The 19,678-nt window shown below is 41.9% G+C and overlaps 1 protein-coding gene across 1 annotated transcript in view; it reads right to left on the reverse strand.

Moving 5' to 3' along the window:
* Positions 1-8,555, reverse strand: part of ppp2r3a (protein phosphatase 2, regulatory subunit B'', alpha) — a 71,334-nt gene extending 62,779 nt beyond the window's left edge. Inside the window, exon 1 of the mRNA XM_079640382.1 lies at positions 8,340-8,555. The gene's annotated coding sequence lies outside the window, so the exon portion shown is untranslated. The remainder of the gene's footprint in view (positions 1-8,339) is intronic.
* Between the last annotated feature and the right edge of the window lie 11,123 nt (positions 8,556-19,678).

Here is a 19,678-nt window from a genome sequence, read left to right on the forward strand (position 1 = left end):
CCATTGAGAGAAACTCCTGCACCCCCCGCCCCTCCTCCTCCTTCTTCTCCTCCTCCTCCTCCTCCCATCTCACATGTTAATGTACTTACCGCTCTGCAAAACCTTCAATCTGCCCGAGATGCTGGCTGGCATAACAAACAGGGCCCTGAAAATAGTCTCCCCCCCTGTTTCCCATGCTGCACTGGAGGTATTTCGGTGGTGAAGCGAATTCCTAATGTTGGATCAAATAATCTACCCACTACTTCTCTGCCTTTCTACTTCCCTCTCTCTGTGAGTTCTGTGTCTGCCGCTCCACCTTCATGTCTCCTCGCTGCAAATTGTTGCTCTCCACCGCCATTTCTCCGTCTCTTTCCTCTGGGTTTGCGGTAGGCAGTCAGACGCATGGTCTAGCCACACTGACCAATAAAAAGCAGGCCTTAGCCTCTATCATTTAGTCCGCACGTCTGGTATACAGCTCAGGACGTTGCAGGCCAGGACGCCCCACAGCCTCGGCGGGAAAAAGCACTCATACCATCTTATTATGATGTCACAAGTTTGGATTACTCATGAGCTTTCCTGCAGGGTGTGATCCGCTTTTCTCTCGCTATCTTTCTAACCTCCAGCCTCTGTTTACCATGCTTTTTTACCCAGGGGGTTACATGCACAAATTTACACCTCGAAGAACTGCAACCACAGACTGACTCAATAAAAACCGAAACGCTATTAAAAGCATCCTAATGCACGACAGGCTTCCTTTGCTTCCACGGTGAGAGAACACAACAGAGGAGAGAAGTAATGAAAGAAGCAGGAGGGGTAAAAGGAGCATTAAAAGCAGCCGTAAAATATTTTTAGCTTCTCAGACCCATTCATGTCTCGAACCAGGGCCAGGAGGAACCGCACTGCCATGACTATGAATGGTACTGTTAGTTACTCTTTCTTCTCTTTCTCTCTTGGCAAGTGTCCTGCCACTGGAGGAATGCCTGGTTCAGATTCACATGTGTGTGTATGTGTGTGTAGAGGCTGGACAAAGAGAACCAGTGTGGACAACAGAACACAATCAACCACTCAATGGACAGCTATTAACTCATCGCACACAAACACACACACAAATTCCAGAGTCCACGGACGAGAAGCAGTGACATTCAGAGCCAACCAACCAATCAGGACGCCTTTAACGCTGCCACAATGGAGCCAGTCAATGAGCAGCAGAGGATGATGGGAGATCTGTGAATCAAAGTGTCCGGCTCCTCATCCCTGTCTCGCTAATCTTCAACCTCTCGCCCTTCTCCTTTCATTCTCCCTTTCCTCCTGTTTCCCATGGTGCATCTCTCATTGGTTAAAAGGTGGTTAGAAGAGGCCATTGGGCACAGTCCACCTCCCACTCATGTATGAATCACCCCATTGTGCACTGGATTCGAATTCTCACACTTTCCTTTAAACCAAAACATGCAACCGACATGTGAGCAGTCGCAGTTTTTCGTAGAAGTAAAATAATCAAAAGCACTAAACAATATTTGGGTATTGCTGTAAATCACGTCAGAGTATCTCTCTGATACAAATCTCAGTCTCTTGAGTTAATGAGTTACATATTATCTACATCTTGTCATCGAAAACATCCTGGTTCAACTTTGACTTACTGTTCGAGAGCATGCACACAATTTTCCTGAGAAATGACGGATTACTGCCGACAAAAGGTGCGCTCACTTCGGTTTTACTGCCAAATAAAGTTCAGTTATTGCTAATCTGGAAACATTGTTTGCTTGTTTGCATGTGTGGGCGAGTACAAGAGATTCAATTCCGAACAGGAAGGCATTACCAACCCTTTCAAGGTTTATTTGTTCAAATCTCAACTGAACCAGAGACTCGTTGAATCTGTATTTCCCCAAATTAGAAGCAGAAGTCCTAAATTATCTTTTTAATAATGAAGAAATACATGAATCTCCCTTTTAAACTTCCCTTTACTTCTTCTCTAACTTCATTGATTTTCTGGGGTTTGGGGCGATTTTTACCCGATTTTAAGCTCAATTTGATTTGATAAACCTCCTCATGTTGCTGCTCATGTTTCTGGCCCCCATCGTACTTGCGTTCCCAGATTTCAGTAATAGGCGCGTTCACACCGGAGTACTTTTACCCGTACTTTTCCCGTTTGGTTCCGTTAGTGCCTGGAATTTTGCGTTCACACCAAAAAGAGTGCTTAGTTCTTAGAACTTTTACCCCCATTTTTATAGTGCCTGCTAGAGAGGTGGTACTATCCTGGGGAGAAAAAAATACCAATTTCGATTGGCTGGGCGAATTGCAAACCACGCCCCTGGCATTAGCATTATTAGCATTAGCATTAGCCCCGCGCACCAACGGAGAGAGAATAACTTTTCAACACAAAAAAAAACATGGGAGCGGTGGAGATGAGGAGGTGTCGGCGTTCTGGCGATTTACTCGGAAGGCTTCAGTAGAGTCCCCCCAACTCCGGGGACTTCCAGCCAGGGACTTCGGGTGGCAGTATACGCCGTGAAGTGGTTTGTGGCCTGCCAGTAAACCCAAAGAAGAAGAAGAAGTGACGTCAGCGGCTTAATTTGCGTAAAACTTATTCCGGTGTGAACACGATCTGTACTTAGTTCCATTGGGGTACTAAGTTCTGGCACTAATACCTCATTCACACCAACGGTGTTTCAGGGGCGGTTCGGAGCTGGAGCTTGAAAAGCACCGGGTTTTCCTGTTCACGCCGCAGTGGAGCAGCCTCTTATTTCCAAAATCCGGTTTGTTTCAAGCACCAAAAAAAATGGGCGGTGTGAAAAGAGCCGGAGCTAAACCGAAGAACCGGTTCTGAATCTGAAACCTCTAGCACGGAGCTTGAACCGGAGTTGCGTTGGTGTGAATGAGGTATAAGTGCTGGGCACTAAGTACGTCAAAGTACTTGGTGTGAAAGCAGCTATTGACTTTTGTGATTGCAATATTATCAGAACTGAAACAACGGTCACAACTATGGCCATATAAATTGAATTACTCTTTAACAATGTGTAGACTTTTGGATGTTGTTTTAGTCAGACAACACTTGATAAGATGCATAATCAAACTTTACATGGTACTCAATGTTGTCAATAACAAGGAGCAACTTTAGCAGTTCTTCCCACATCACCCACAACTACTACAAGTCAGCTTTAGGCTACCACCATAACTGATAATGCATCAACCCTATTCAACCTGTTTCCTTCAACAGTATACCACTTTTATGGCTAGCCACAAACCACAGCATGTAAAAACAGGCTTGTAGGTTAACTTTGAAGTATCTCCTCTCTATCTTTGAAATTCCTAACATCCCTCATTGATGCTGTATTACCTTTCATGCATTTCCCTATTTGCTAATTTGAATGTGTAATATGAAGGCCACCAGTATGAGTTTATCTAAAACAAATCTGATAGAGAAGTTAGAAAATCAGTTTTGGCACTAATAGCAAAAGATAACCAAGCGGAGTGTGTAACCTCAGCTTATTAAGACGCAGCTCCCTCTCCCTCCCAACACACACACACACACCCACTTCTCACTATCACACTCACACGTTCCCTGTCACGTCTTCATTTTTAGCACCCGACAGTGTTACATGGAATACGAGACGACCACCCACACACACACTCGCACTCACACACACAGACACACACACATATGCTGCTGGGAAATGTGAATGACTGTGTCACTAAAAGTGCCATGAACATGCTAAATACAATAGTGCCTTGTCCTGCAGTGATGAGTCCACTTGGAGCTTTTGTGTGTCCCTGTGTGTGTGTGTGTGTGTGTGTGTGTGTGTGTGTGTGTGTGTGTGTGTGTGTGTGTGTGTGTGTGTGTGTGTGTGTGTGTGTGTGTGTGTGTGTGTGTGTGTGTGTGTGTGTGTGTGTTTTTTGCGCTGAACAACCAAGGACAGGCACACACATGTGGGTCCAGAGTGCCTCATAAATCTCACTCTGAATCAATTAGAAAGCGTAAATGTGAGAAGTTCTATAGCAGTCTGGTACACAGTTTAATGCTGGCTTATTTATAGACACACCACACCCAAACAACACTCACACACCCAGACGGAAAGACAGACACACACAAACAGTGAGGGGGTGGGTCTTATGTAACTCATAATTACACAAGAAACTAATCCAAAAATGAAACTTAATGTTGTATTTTACTGGATTCGGTCTTTTCTTTATGGGCTTCTTTCTTTGTTAATCTTTTTATTACCGCCCTTACGTAGAACACACACTCATTCACACACAGAAGCTGTCTGCCAGAGTTAAACACAGTATGGAGGGAGTTGTCCAGACTTAACCAAAGAGGTGTGTGTCTGTCCTTTTTTCTTCAAACACAGCTTCCACTTCTTTTCTTTTCATATTATATAACTCTTTTGTTGACTATTGAACGTTACCTTGCATGTCTGAGCTTAGTATTGCACTCACAGATTCATAACATCTGTATCTATTGAATTTATATAACTGTTTTTTTTTTTGTTGCTTAATACAAGAGAAGTTACTGTAACCTTTATGCTACCATTTCTCAAGAGCGAGGTAAATAAAACGGGATGAATAGAGGCGAACCAAATATTTGTTCTTAAACTTGATCAAATTTCCCATAATGCAACAGAAGTAGTTACATTTGTGAAAACAGAGACAACATACTGCACTGTGTTACATGCATAATTGAAAGTACAGCACTCACAGATTCCCTACCTCCTTATTGTTAAACACCTCACATTTGAAAAACCATCAAATGCCTGCTGTGTTTTCTCATAAAAACAGCTTTTGAATTGCAGTTTAATTTACTCAAAAAATAGAGGAATTTTGCCATTACTAATTCGGATCCTTTTAGCCAGATCATGACGGATCCACAACATGAATAAAAAAGGGTGTAGCAAGTCTACGTTTAGTGACTCAGTCCATTCAGCCCACCTACATCTGTCTGCACTAAACCCCACAACCACAGCTATTACTCCATTACAGCAGGACATTCCCAATGTGTTCCAAAGGGAAATCTCTGCCAGGCACTTACTGTTCTTTTACACCTATGTGAGAAATGGATGAAACCCGGATTAATATCACACGTGCACGCACACACACACACAGAGTTGTACACACACGGCTTGGGAACAACGATCACCTGTGAGAAGACACACATCTGTGAGGGACAGCGAGAAACCATCGCTCATATAAATGCAGTTCCAAAACAGACACTGCCGCCCACTAATCCGCCCACGAACCATCCATTCGAGCTGGAAGGCAACAGTTGCTTATCAGTCAACTTATCTGGAAGTAAAAGCGCCAGAAAAACCTCCTCCGCAATGTGTAGAGGAAAGAAGAGGAGAGGGGAGAAGAAGAACACTGAGAAATGCTGAAGCTATTATTAAGTCATTTAAATGGATTTAATTGATATCAGTGGCCCTTTAAACATTGAAGAGACGGCAGACATCTTTGAATGAAATGTCAATGACAGTTCTGGCAGTGCACTGAAATCGTTATATATGAGAAAAATCACTCTTACAGCTGATCCCTGGATGACGCAGGAAACGAAATGTAAGTGTGAGTTTACTCATTTTCCCCCAGTGGGTAGAGATAAGTTTACACACAGAGTTGATGCCCTGAGCTAGTGGTACATCGTGTTTCACACCGTTTCTCTCATGCATATGCAATCACACTTCCAAATACCCTTTTCTCGCTCTGCTTATAAATACAATGTACAGTGAATATATGAAGGATAAGGGGGAAAACAATCAAAACAGGTTCATTTTTGGCCTGCAACTAATGTTTTTTTTGTTATATAATTGAATCCCTAGTTGGTTTTAATGATTGATTAATTGGACGGTCTATAAAAAGTACATCAAAAAACTAAATTGACACTCAGAAATATTATGCATTTAATGATGTTTTCATGATTTGGTCTATTAACCAGGTCATTTTTAGGTCTGGAAAACATCCAAAACAATGCAGAAAGGGACACCTTCAAATGTCTTTCTATATCTCATCCACTGTCCAATACCAAGAAATATTCAATTTACATTGGAAGTAGGGCTGCTCGATTATGGCAAAAATCATAATCTCGATTATTTGGGTCAATAATTGATATCACGATTATTAAAAACGATTATCAGTCTACTTTAAAAACATCAATTTATTGAAAAAAAACTGAACTTTAAGTATAATTCAAACTGAAAAACCAATAAAAGGGATTTTTAATTATTTTTAAATTTAAAGATAATTTAAAAAGATTAATAAAAAATAAATACAAATAATCCTTTTATTTCGATTATGTTGTTTTCATAATCGTTGCAAGCCAAAATCGTAATCGCGATTAAAATACGATTAATTGAGCAGCCCTAATTGGAAGACATGTCTTTTTTCATACAGTTCAGAGTACATTAATCATTTAAGGGTATTTCTTCCTTGACATATTTGAGTATTTTAGTCCAACACAAAAAAGGAATCACGAAACTGTGAATCAGAAAATATCCAGGATCATCAATAATGGAAACAATCGTAGAATAAAGCCCTACCTCGCATTTAAGTTGTATAATTGGTCCATGTCACTGATTGGGTGTATCACTATGGTGTCAATGGTTGCGTGTGTGTGTGTGTGTGAATATGTTGGTGGTTGATGGGATGTTTTTGACCTATAACTCTCTCACACTCACACCCCACAGCTTAAGCAGTTCTGTCTTTGTGGCCTTTCAAGAGTCAGTGTGTCCAGTCGAGCTCAGGTTACAGCAGACAACATCCTCTCTCTCCTTCTTTCACACAGAGAGACACACACACGGACACACACGGACAAACACACACACACACACCTTCAAGCATTCATCATCCGAACAGCACAGGGAAGAGAGCAATGGTTTGTTGCTCTCCTAACATGCCATACTCTGACTCATTGCTGCTATTCTTCACTGTCCAGTAGTAGTAGTAGTAGTAGTAGTAGGTGTAGAAAAAGAATAACCAATCAGCGGTCAAGTCCTAGGTTTGAATAACAACACCTATTGAGCTGTCTAAACTACAAATATTCCCACATGCACATGGAAGGTACTGACATTCAATGATTAAACAACTGCATGTGACTAAGAGCATAGTCTAACTTTGTCACAGTTGCTATCATCCTTCTATTCTTGGAGCTTAGCACCCTTGCAAACGATGCAGACATATCATTAAAGAAAGGACATTAAGCTGACTGAAGATGTGCTCAACGAGTATGTGTGTGTGTGTGTGTGTGTGTGTGTGTGTGTGTGTGTGTGTGTGTGTGTGTGTGTGTGTCATCTATTCTAGGAGAATTCCAGAGGGGAGACCCTGTGACTGACCCCCACCTAGCAGGATCTGACAGGATATCACCAGCTTGGCGCACACACACACACACACACACACACACACACACACACACACACACACACACACACACACACACACACACACACACACACACACACACACACACACACACACACACACACACACACACACACACACACACACACACACACACACACACACACACACACACACACACACACACACACACACACACACACACACACACACACACACACACACACACACACACACACACACACACACACACACACACACACACACACACACACACACACACAAATGATGGGCGTGTTGAAGTCCATACAAACACAGGCAGTATGTTGGCTAGCCACACCTAGGTTTGAGTTTATTGTGTTTTTAAATGCCATTAAATGCATTTCTTTGTGTTGTGTAAACTGGAGCACTATGATTTGCTTTTGTTTAAAAAGGTGCTCGAGAAATACACTTGCTTTGTTCTATTAAGCAGTACAGTGACGTAACTGTGATTTAAAGTCAGATGTCATGCTTTTAGACTAAAATTATGATCCTGGTTTTCTAATACACCGATAACCTTTAAATACTCTCCTCAAAGTGTATCCAGAAGAAATTATACTTGATGTGCTTAGATTCAAATCACAACTCTCTTCTTAGACTTCTACAACTTCTTGAATCTGCACAACAACACATGGCTGGATTCAGGCACTTGACTCAACTTGACAAACCAGGTTACCTGTGCTTACTTCAAGACCAGCTTTCTTTAAGCCTCCACTCACATTAGTTTTTGGCTTGTTTGGCCAGTGAGCAGGTTGCCCTGTCCAATGGTCCGATACAATCTCCAAACTTCCTGTGACACGACAAGAGGATACCCCTCTCCAATGTGCACAGACACACGCACGCCCTTACAGAAACACTCCAATAAACACGCCCTAGTTTAAAAAACCTGCAGCTGACGATACAGGCGGAGAACACCGCGCACACACACGGTAAAGTTTCCAAACAGAGCGAGGAGAAAACACAGATTTGACACCATCTCTTACCTTTTCCTCCCCCGCTCCTCACTGCTCCTTCAGCCGTCTCCAAACTCTGTCACGACGAGCCTCGCCGCAGACTGCGAAAACCAAAACGCCGCTTTTCGGTAACCGGGGAGCAGTGGAGAGTAGCCTTCACTGGTTTGCTCCAACATGCAACGACTCCGTATGATTCAGTGTGTGTGGGGGGGAATATGTGTGTGTGTGACAGCTCATGGAGAGAATGAGCAGAGAGAGGAGAACCGGGGAACTTAGGGGGAGTTCCCGTTAACAGGCAGGCGGGGCGGGGGCTCCGGGAGAGTGACAGGCGGGAGAGATTTTAGGTTCTCAGCTCATTTCTGGAGTATTTATTCTTCAGCATGAGGTTAAACGGTGATAAATACATTTACCCTTGATTACCATTTACCTCTTTTACCTGTTTATTTATTTGTTTGTTTATTATCTTGTTGTTTTATGTTTTTGTATTGTTTGTTTGTTTTTCAATAACAAATGTATTTCTTTAAGAAAAATAAAAAAATATATATATGTTAATAATTTAGTTTTTGGGAGAAGGGGTGGGATTAAATCAGTGTTAACTTCTTCCCGCCCCTTTTTGGATGTGTAATTAAGTAGATTTGATCAATTTGACACTGCTTAATTTTGTATTATTGTTTTTACACATTCAAAATAAATCAAATCAAATCAAATCAATACAAAACCCTTTTAGTGCATATGCAGCCAACTACAGTCTATTATTGTTGCATATAATGATAAAGCAAGTTGCTGATTTACATATTATTTGCTCAAATGTTTACTATAATTTTCTGAAGGCTAGCCAATGTCAAAGCCAGGGCAACCATTTTACAGCAAGGTCACATGGCATTGCTATAAATTAAAGTTGCAACTGGTAATTGAGCTATTATTTTAACTTTTAACTTTCATTATTGATCAATATGATGACGACTTTTCAATCAATCTAATTTTGCTATCATAAAGAAGGTCAAATCTGTCCAAAAACCCAGACGTATTTGATCCTATATTAGAAATGTAGGGGAAATAGAATATTTATTTTACCTTTATGTAACCAGAATAGGTCTCATTGTGATTACAAATACATGTTTCAAGAGAGTCCTGTGTGAATATATTCACATTTGAGATGGTGGAACAAGTCCATTTTGGTGCTTTTGCCGATAACACATAACATGAATTTATTAAAGTGGTTGTAGAATAATTCTCTGCAGTTGAATTGTAATGTTTGAAATATATTTTCCTTCTTAACAAAATGATCATACTTCTCAAATGTACAACTTTGTGGCAGATACATGATCTTCCCTTCAGTTTCACCTGCATATATAAATCAGCTTTTCATACAAAAAGGTGAGGAAATATTTAAATGTTTTATATATAATCTATAACTGACATAAGAGACCCAGCAGGATTTCGAAATATGTCTGGTTTTAGCAAAATATGAAGGAGAGTACTCGTAATCTGACTAATACCGTACGTTTGAGATTCAGGAAGCTTTTATGGATTATATTAGGAAGTAATGGAGACGGCTACTTCATATGTTGATTTATGCGCCTCTCTTGAGTGTAGCTTTTTGTATAGACCGTTTTCTTAGCCCTCAATGGTGCACGAAATAATCGATCTGGTTGTGTGATATTTATTGCCTTGGCCTTCCTTTCATGATCAATGAATTATTATTATTATAAAAGATAAACACAGTGTTCACATCAGGCTGCAGGTTTAAACACAACTTATGTGGTGCAAGAGCAAGATTTCTGTGCTCAAAATCTGAGTTTCTATGGAGACCAGACAGTGGAGTAAAAGCACAGACAGCACATCCTCATGCAGCTTCAATACGGATACAATAAGCAGCAATGACTTCAGGGGGAAAACGCTGCCTATACACTGCAGGTTGGTTTGTTATTATTGTATGTTTTGTTAAGAGAAAGTGATGGAAATCTTATCCCATTACACATGCATGACCTGTGTCCTCCATCAATGTTTTGAGAGGGGGTGAGAGCCCTGGCGCTGCTTGATGGTGGTCATGAAACCACAGTTTTAACAGATGACCTATGAAGGGGGGGGAAACCAGCTAAAAGGGGGTATGGGTTGTGGTTGCATCGCTGGTGGTGTGAAGTTGCCATGCCTGATGAGTGAGAGTGAGACCTGCTGATGAACGATGTGCGCTGGATTTGATTTAAAGCACCCCAGCTCTTCACACACACTCACACACCTAGCATCCCCCTCCAAATCCTGGCTCCTGTAACAACATCACTATCTCAAGGCCCACATCACATGACAAGAAGGTTCCGTTATACTTCTTGGACGTGTGTGTGTGTGTGTGTGTGTGTGTGTGTGTGTGTGTGTGTGTGTGTGTGTGTGTGTGTGTGTGTGTGTGTGTGTGTGTGTGTGTGTGTGTGTGTGTGTGTGTGTGTGTGTGTGTGTACAGGTTAAAAATAAACACTAACACCCAATTAGTGGAGGAGTCTGTCCAGCCGTTGCAGAAAGAGGACGAGATAACAGGAAGCTCCCTATATGTTTAACCCATTTAGAATACATAACTAGTCCCTGATGGCAGCAGAGAGCAGAATCCGATATGACCCAGCATCTTATTTAGTTTGCCAATCCCACAAATACATTACCACATGTATTGAACACAGTGAAGAGCAGCTGTAAACTGAAACATTACAGCTTCAGTTCCCCCAAATCAGTCATAAAACCCACACATGTTCTCCTTTACCACTCGTGGTAAGGTCTCTCAGTAAATTGGATTTTTTTGCACAGCTTTTAGATGCCCTATCTTTCTGGTTTGTGTTTCTTCCCCATTACTAATACATATTGTTTTGCTTAGAGCATTGAACGTCACTGTAAAAATAAAAGGTACCACTTTACAATATACCCTTATAAAGGGTTTACGAGTTTGTAAATTCATTTATTAATTAGGTTGTGAACACTTTATAAATCATTAATAAGCTTTTATAAGACATGAGATAAACAGGGCAACTGTGACCGGTTGCTTGCCAAATAGTGAGCCCATATGTATCTGTACTGCTAAGCCTTATGGTAATGGTAGTAACTCATAAATAAATGGTGATTTGTTTCACACTTTACAATAAGGCTCCCTTTTGGCAGTTATAAATGTTAGTAACTCGTAAATAAATGGTCATAAGAGATGCCAAGAAACATCAAGATGGAAGGGGGGGAATCAACTCAGTGAACAACAGATACAAGGATGCTGGCTGATGAAGAAGACGAAGTAAGCTAGGTAGCCAATATAAGACTTAGCAGTACAGATACATGTGGGCTCACTATTTGGTAAGATGACTAAGCCGTATATTGGCCACCTAGCTTACTTTGTCTTCTTCATCAGCCAGCATCCTTGGTATCTGTTGTTCACTTAGTTGAGTCTCGCTAAGTAGCCAATATAAGGCTTACTCATCTTGCCAAATAGTGAGCCTGTGTTGATGTATGAAAACTATGTTCGAACTGGTTTATAAATGGTTCTTAATGATTAATAAAGTGTTTACAACCTAATTCATAACCTAATTATAGACCCTTTGTGAATCCTTTATAAGGGAAGTCTTATTGTAAAAAATATATTCGTGACATAACTGTCCAGAAATATTTTTCCTGGTGGCTCCCGCTGATCCTCAGACCTCATCGTTGACAGTTCATTGGAAATACTCTCAAGTTACTCTTTATAATATTGGACAGTGAAGGCTGTGGTTAATCCAGAGAAATAGTTTGTTCCTTGAAAGACATGTTGCCGTTCAATGTTTTCAGATGCTGTTAGCACCACAGTTTCGTATAAACTTAGCGTACTTCCTTACTAGATCAGACAAAACCAAACTGAAGTCTTAAGAATGGTATAGCTAAAAAGTTAGACTTGCAAGTGATGGTCTTAGTCAGTTTAGCCAGCTCATTTGGTAACATTAGGAGAGAAAAAGTAAGTCTAAGTCAGTTGTTTTAATAGAAATAAATTGCTAGCACAACTTTATGAAACCAATTACAGCTCAAGGCTAGATTGGTGTTAACAAGCCCTTTGTGACAGGAAATCTGAGGAGCCGAGTATGAGCTTTATTCCAGAAAAAAACACCTTGTCTAAATTTAAAAAAAGACCAAGCCATCCCGGTGAGAGCTGAAGAGAGAGGTGGAGGACAGAGGGCTGGAGGGGTTAAAAGGAAAGGCGATGATAGTGCTGACACATCATGACAAAATGGAACAGGGAGTCTCACTCAACACCTCACACAAACACACACACACACACACACACACACACACACACACACACACACACACACACACACACACGCATATATGCTGTACGTGAGAGCTTGCACCTACATCTAAGCTTCTGCTGAAAGCAACAGATGCCAGAAATACAGCGTCGTATAGAACCAAGGACAAAGAGGTCACTCACACTTTCACACATATGCAACACAGTCTATCTATCCGGGCTGAATGTGGCAGACAGAGGCGAGCTTATTATGAAGCCACAGTTAATAAAACCCTCGACTGCCCGTGCATTTTCACAAGGTGAGCCTTCTCGCCTCGGATGTGCGTGTGTGTTCATTATCAGCTTGAGCACCCGCACATTCGCATCTTTGTGTGACCCTGTGAGTTGGGTTCTCTCTCCACAGGGAACTGTCAGTGAAAGGAGAAGAGTTTTTATTCGTGTTACATGAAACCAGCTGTCTAAACTGGCCGCCATCTCCAGACCAAGAGGCTATCTTCCGGTCTTCAAGCTGCCGCCAGACTCTTCAGCTGCTTCTCGACATCTCATAGTCCTCCGCTGCAGCTCCTGTGTCCAAATGCTCTCATCCCAGCCCGTGTGAGGCACTCAAACTACAAATGAGCTCAAAGCAATCCAACAACCACAGATTCAAGTGCTGATACACTGGCAATCACTTGCATATTTTCTGAAAGTCACCCCCAGTCATATGTGTGAGTATCTGCCCATTTATCTGTGTATCTGCTCTGGTTGCTGCCTGCTGCATCAATCACACCCTCTCACCGCCACAACAGCTGCCTCTTGTCATCGTTGCAGGGCAGCAGCTGAGGCGAGGGGCGGAGTGCGAAACCGCGTTTAACAGCCTCGGTTCTGGCTGAAGGGAACGCGGGGAGGGGGTGGGATTGTTGGTTAACAGCACATCAGGATCCTATTTGGACCGGAGTGAGGCTCCTGGGAAGGAGTGGGACGGGCGTCGGCCGAGTATGCCATGAGAGGAAGAGGAAGGTCAAGTGAGTGTGCGAGTTCATCTGCATGAGTTTTTCTGAATGCATGTTTAACCACGGCTGCTCTGTGCAGCCGTCGGAGCCCTGCTGGATCGTGTTTAATGTGGTTTGTTTTGATTTGCCGCTTTTTATAGTCGTGGTGCAGTTGTTTGTGGGGGTGTGAGCGATGCAGATCTCCGCAGCAGAACACTGAAGCACTGTCATCGTGCACTGCGGGGTTAAAGGTCAGGGCTGAGGCATGTGGCTGTCCACATCCAGACCTTGTTTGACACTTCACCTTTGACCTCTCGCTCCCTGCCAAGGCCGGCTGCCAGCCTGATGCTCTTTCCAGACTGTGGGATGCAAAGACTGAGGAAACTGATGTGCTATCTGTTTTTGGCTTCACTGAACGGAGCTACACCATCAGTCTTCTAAAGAGCCAAACCCCCCCCCCCGGGCCTGTTTGATGGCTGCTTCTGGCCCATGTATTTGACACACAAGAACAGTCTCAATGGAAAAAATGAGTCTGACAGAGGCTAGATACGAGCTGGAGTTGGTGGTGGAAAGGTTTGGAAATAAAATGGGGAGAGAAATTGTGAAACCGGTGATGAAGAGCAGGTGAAATCGTTTCCAACCTCTACAACTGAATGAATTATTGTCTCTCCGACTGGCAGACACCAGATCATAGCAGATGTTGTTTTCAGTTTCACTATCTCCTTCTCTCATTTACAGTAATGCAAAGACTGGAATTAAATCCCGAAGAAACTGTTAGTCAGAGCCTTTCTTTGCTTTTGGCTATTTTGTGTGGGCGTCCAATACAATAAATGAGACTCGGAAAATCTCTCCAACCTGTTGTTAGCTGGTTAGAGTTTGTACTGTGAGACAGAGAAGACATAGCAGAGCAGACTCTCATTACTAATGTGTTAATAGCCAAGCACAAGGTGTTTAAACATGATGATTATGAGAACATTTAGTGAGTCGGTGCTCACCTTTCTGTTCTGTTGCATGCCTCCACACAAACTCAATGAGCCGTCAGACACATTAAGATAATGTAAACAATTTATTTATGTCATTCTGAAACAGATTAGCAGCATCACAGCATGATGCTATTGCTGAAAATGTACAGATGAATCAAGCAGCAGCAGAGCCAATAGCATTCAACCAATAAGCACTTGAACTTCACACCGACAACAGCCTGACACCCAGCACAAAACTGAGCCTGCTTTTGACGGGACGCCTTGCTTTGCAGAGGGCCGAGGTTGGTCGTTTCAGAAATAGTCTGTGTTGCAGATGAAGCACGCCAACTGGCCCGCTGTCCATGACATTCCTGAATACCACAATACATGATTGTCATTGTATATATGTGTGTGTGTGCGTGTGTGTGTGTGTGCGTGCGTGCGTGCGTGCGTGCGTGCGTGCGTGCGTGCGTGCGCGCGTGTGTGTGTGTGTGTGTGTGTGTGTGTGTGTGTGTGTGTGTGTGTTGACTGTGTCCCAACAAACACAAGCAGACAATGCCCCATATCCATATGTGAGACGTGTGTGACATCAAACAATGTTTCTAATTGTGCCAAAGAAAGGGTTGAGTGTTTCCTATACCACACAGATGCAACAATACGTTTATTGTGTGTTAAAAGACTCAATAGAAAATGAAAGTCCTCTAGAGTCATAAAGGTTAATGACAATATGGAAGACAATAAAACTAGAATAATCTCCTGTGACATATCTTTAAATAAATGTGAAATTCTGAGCAAATGGCGAAATACTTCAAAATTCTGATTAGGTACAGTATATCAGGAAATGTACAAAACAAACTTTCCATCACTGGTTCAGGTTCTCATTCTTTTTTATAAAAGGTAAGCAGCAATGCCGCTCCTCTAAAGCTTTTACAATAGCAACATAGACAACATTTTTTCAAAGATAAAGAGCCTGGCTCCTTTGAACCACTGCCCACACGGTTTGAAAATTACATTACATGGCATTTGTTAGACGCTTTTATCAGAAGCAACTTACATACTGTACATTCAGTACTGTGGACAATCCCCACAGGAGCAATTTGGGTCTTGCCCAGGGTCACAACTACATGCTGACTGCAGTGGGACTCGAACTTGCTACCCCCTGATTCGAAGTCCAGCACTCTACCCACTGAGCCACAGCCAAAATGTGTTATGATAATGATCTATGCTGTTGGATGTTGTCAATCTGTATCAGTGATGCTTCAAAAGAGAGAAGAAAGAAAAGGAAATCCACCGAACTTCGGCCTCCATATTTAGAACAAAGACTCACTTCCTGTCAGCAGGAGAGGTGGCTGGTAGCTTCCTCCTTTACAAAGAACAGTGGCTGTGGAGAACCCTTCAAGTTGCCATTTTGAGGTTTAAAATCACTTTATCCTGCATGAAACACTGGTAGGAGGTTACACCCACAGTCACCTATACTCATGAAAGGGTTCCTGTGAGGATATAGTCTGCTCAATGAAACTCCAAACAGGCCTTTTTGATTTGTCCTAGAAAAATCAGGTGTTACTTCTAACATCGACAATGTCATCGTTATAACCCAGACAGTCGAGACAGTTTGACAATGTTTGGCTGGTAATTGAGCTATTATTTTTAAATTATTTACACTTTTCCTACAGGGACCTGTGCTATGTGTAAACGTTTGACACGAAGAAGACAGGAAGGACTTGAAGTAGAGCTCTACCTCATGGGTCTGAGGCTGACAAATGTCCTGACGTGAACTCATCCCTCTGCAGTCGTCTAGACCCCGTCAGCATCCCAGTTTTATGGTCTCTCCCTCTCATGTGCAGCGAGAACATTCCTGCTATTGCATGCACGTTATCCAGATAATGTTAACGAAACTGTGCAAATGTGTTTTGCTCACTGCTGAAACAGATCTTAAAGATTAAATACGAGTGAAGACAAAGACATCTTGTTGAAATCTGTGTCAAAAATGGTGACAAATAAATGCTGAGTTTGCATTCTTTCATTTCTACTTGCAGTTGTTGCTTCACATCTCGCCAAGAAAATCAGAATACCAGATGCAGAGCAGCTATTTCAAGTTCCTGTTTTATGAGTCAATCTTTCACCGTACAGACATTATTAAGACATTACTGGGGGGAGTTTGCCACGGACACTGCCCGTACATGCTATAACACATGTAGAGGCAGTGTCAAGAAAGCAGCAGAACAACGAGACAGGACTTTCTGAAATGGAAAACCTCCATTTATCTTCATGCGTTAAGTCATGTTAAATGACCATAAGTGTAATTCCAGTCGGCGACACAAGAGAGGCCCTCGCTCTGCCCTCCATACCACAGACTGCAGGGAGACGCCAACACACAGGGGGAAGGGGGGGTGGCAGGGAGAGGGAATTTTAATGCACACTCTTAACCCCACACACACACACACACACACACACACACACACACACACACACACACACACACACACACACACACACACACTCAAGCACATATATCACATTAACGTTTACAATTTAAGCTTTCTGCTGACGCCCTCATTCACACAGCTTCCTGGAAAGAGAGCAAGTATGGCATTCGTGTCGGACTAAAAGTGATCTTTTAAGTGTGAAACACCGACACCCAGCTGGATGTAGGATTTCAACGTGTCCTCAAAGAGTTGTAGTTTCGAGTGACTCATGAGGAACACCAGCTGTGGTCTGATTTAAGTGTATTGGGTGCAATAGTGACAAGTTTAGATTGAAGTAAAGGGGAAAACATTAAAAAAATCCACCTTCTGCTGCTCACCCTCACACCATTTCTCCTTCTCTCTATAACAGGTTATACCGATACTGTGTGTTTACCTAAAATAGCATATAACAGACTAAATCCTTTACAATAGTTATTTTATTTTAAGAATATAGACACCCTTCTATTGTCTGCATAGTCATAAGAAGCTAGAGAAGCCTTATTTTGAAATCCATCTGGAGTTAGAGAATTGTATTGGGTCAAAAGATCTGAACTCTTGCATTTACAATCTACTCAATTCATGAATTATAATATTACAAGCTTTGGTGGTTACATTTTTCTAAAGTAAAGACATCTGACCTTCCACAGTCTTTCCATGTCTTCTCCTGAGAACCACCCACAGCTCTTCAGACGAGCTAATCTGACATGGTCTGGTGGTCCAGCTGCTGTGTTTTGGAAAACCAGTCTATTGCAGGGGTCAGACCCTCATCATCTCTGATGTTTGTTTACATATTCCCACATGGCCACCAGGGACGGCCAGTGTTCATTTAAAAATTCAACCGTGGGAAGAGACAGAAGGAGAGTGAGACAGTGACACTGATACTCTTTGACCCTTGGTCTGAGATGCATGGTGTTTAATTGCAACGTCCTTGATTTGATTTTGGCCGACGGGAACCTTTGCTGATGAAACCCTGTCTCTCTCTGAACTCATCTTTCCCCGATTCTCTTTGCACTCTGTCAGACAGCTAAATTGACCCCCGAAAAAATCTAAGATATTAGGCCAAATTGTGGCTGTTACAACCACACCAAAAACCAAAACGAAAAACCTTTGATCAGACAGATAAATTGGAGGTGTAAGAATCAATAGCCTTTGAACAATCACGCTGAGTCTGATCTCTTTTCTCTTTCCAAAGACTTCGCTCCAGTATTGATTTGTGCACATAAAAGACATCAATAGTCAGTTGCACTTCTGACTCTTTCAAACAACAGACTGCTCTCTTTCTGGAAGATATACAACAAGCTTGAGTGGGAGCAGAAACTTGGTTTAATCGTATATGTGGTTTAATTAGACCCACAAGTGCCTCGAAACTGTCAGCAATCAATGTGTGCACCATCTGAGATTATACATTTAAGATAAATATGTATCTTTTCAGGGATAATTGTTTTCTTTCAAATAGAAAAAATACAGCAAAACAATTGGATTAGATCTATATTCAAGTAATGTTTCTCAATGATTAAAGCAGTTTTCTAGCCAACTACTTGTTTCAGAGATAACATTTCCCCAATGTAGGGTAAAACTGATAGACAAACCAAGATGTGGGCTATGTACTGTGTCCTGTGTTTGTATGGAGCTATGGAGTCCTCTTTGCAGCTCTCTTGTGCCTCTCTGTGGCCACATACGTGTATACAACTTTTCACCAAACTACAGCTGGATTTAAAGGTCCCATGTCATGGCCATTTCTACTGATCATAATTCCATTGTTGAGGTCTACTAGAATAGATTTACATTGTTCAATGTTCCAAAATCACATTGGTTTCTCATACAGCATCTCTGTATAGTATGTGTATTCACTTGTCCTACACGCCTTGTTGGAGCTCCTGCCCCCCCCCCCCCCCCCCCCCCCCCCCCCTCCCTATGAGCCCTGCTCTGATTGGTCAGCTCGCCCACTCTGTTCTGATGAGTTACAGCGGAACATCAGTCAGTGTTACAATGGCGTTTGATAGCAACCGGGAAATGACACCAGTAATGACAAGCCGATGAGAATGTGTGAGCTGGATTACGTCACTATGACCGTTACGTCACTATGACCAGGAAGAAAAAAATGGAAAAAGAAAAATCTCCAACGAGGCGTTCTGGGACAGGCGTTTTACTCGCTACAAGGTGTACTTTGAGGGTTTGTGACTTTGCAGACCGTTTACATGCGTAAAAAGCAGCTACATAACACACAAGGGGACGGGTAATAACCTATGGTAATAACCATAGGTAATAACCGGAAAAACATGTCATGGGACCTTTAAGAATAAACGTATTCCGGTTTATTTGTCTAATTAGCGAAAAATCTCGAAGAAACACAAAGTATCTATAGGCTGATATTTGCTAGTGGTATCGGCTACCTACTTACTAACATGTAAGTACATTTTATTATAAAAAGGGAAAATGAAACTATAGCCTATCTATTTCACATATCATGCATGGGGCTATTCAAATAAAAAAAATATCTACCATAGATGCTTTATTTATGGCGAAATATTTGCTATAAAAAGATCAAACCTGAATCGATTAAAGCCCAATGACCAATCACATAGCAATCAATCCATTCATTCATTGATCGGAGTAGTTCAGACTACACGTCAAACGGATGTCAATAAAGGTTTTATTTTGAAGGATTTTATACGGAAGTATTTTTTCTTAAAGGGTCCCATACAGTCATTTCTAGTGCCATCTCTGG

The sequence above is a fragment of the Notothenia rossii genome (genome assembly GCF_949606895.1).
Source record: "Notothenia rossii genome assembly, chromosome: 7".
NCBI lineage: Eukaryota > Metazoa > Chordata > Actinopteri > Perciformes > Nototheniidae > Notothenia > Notothenia rossii.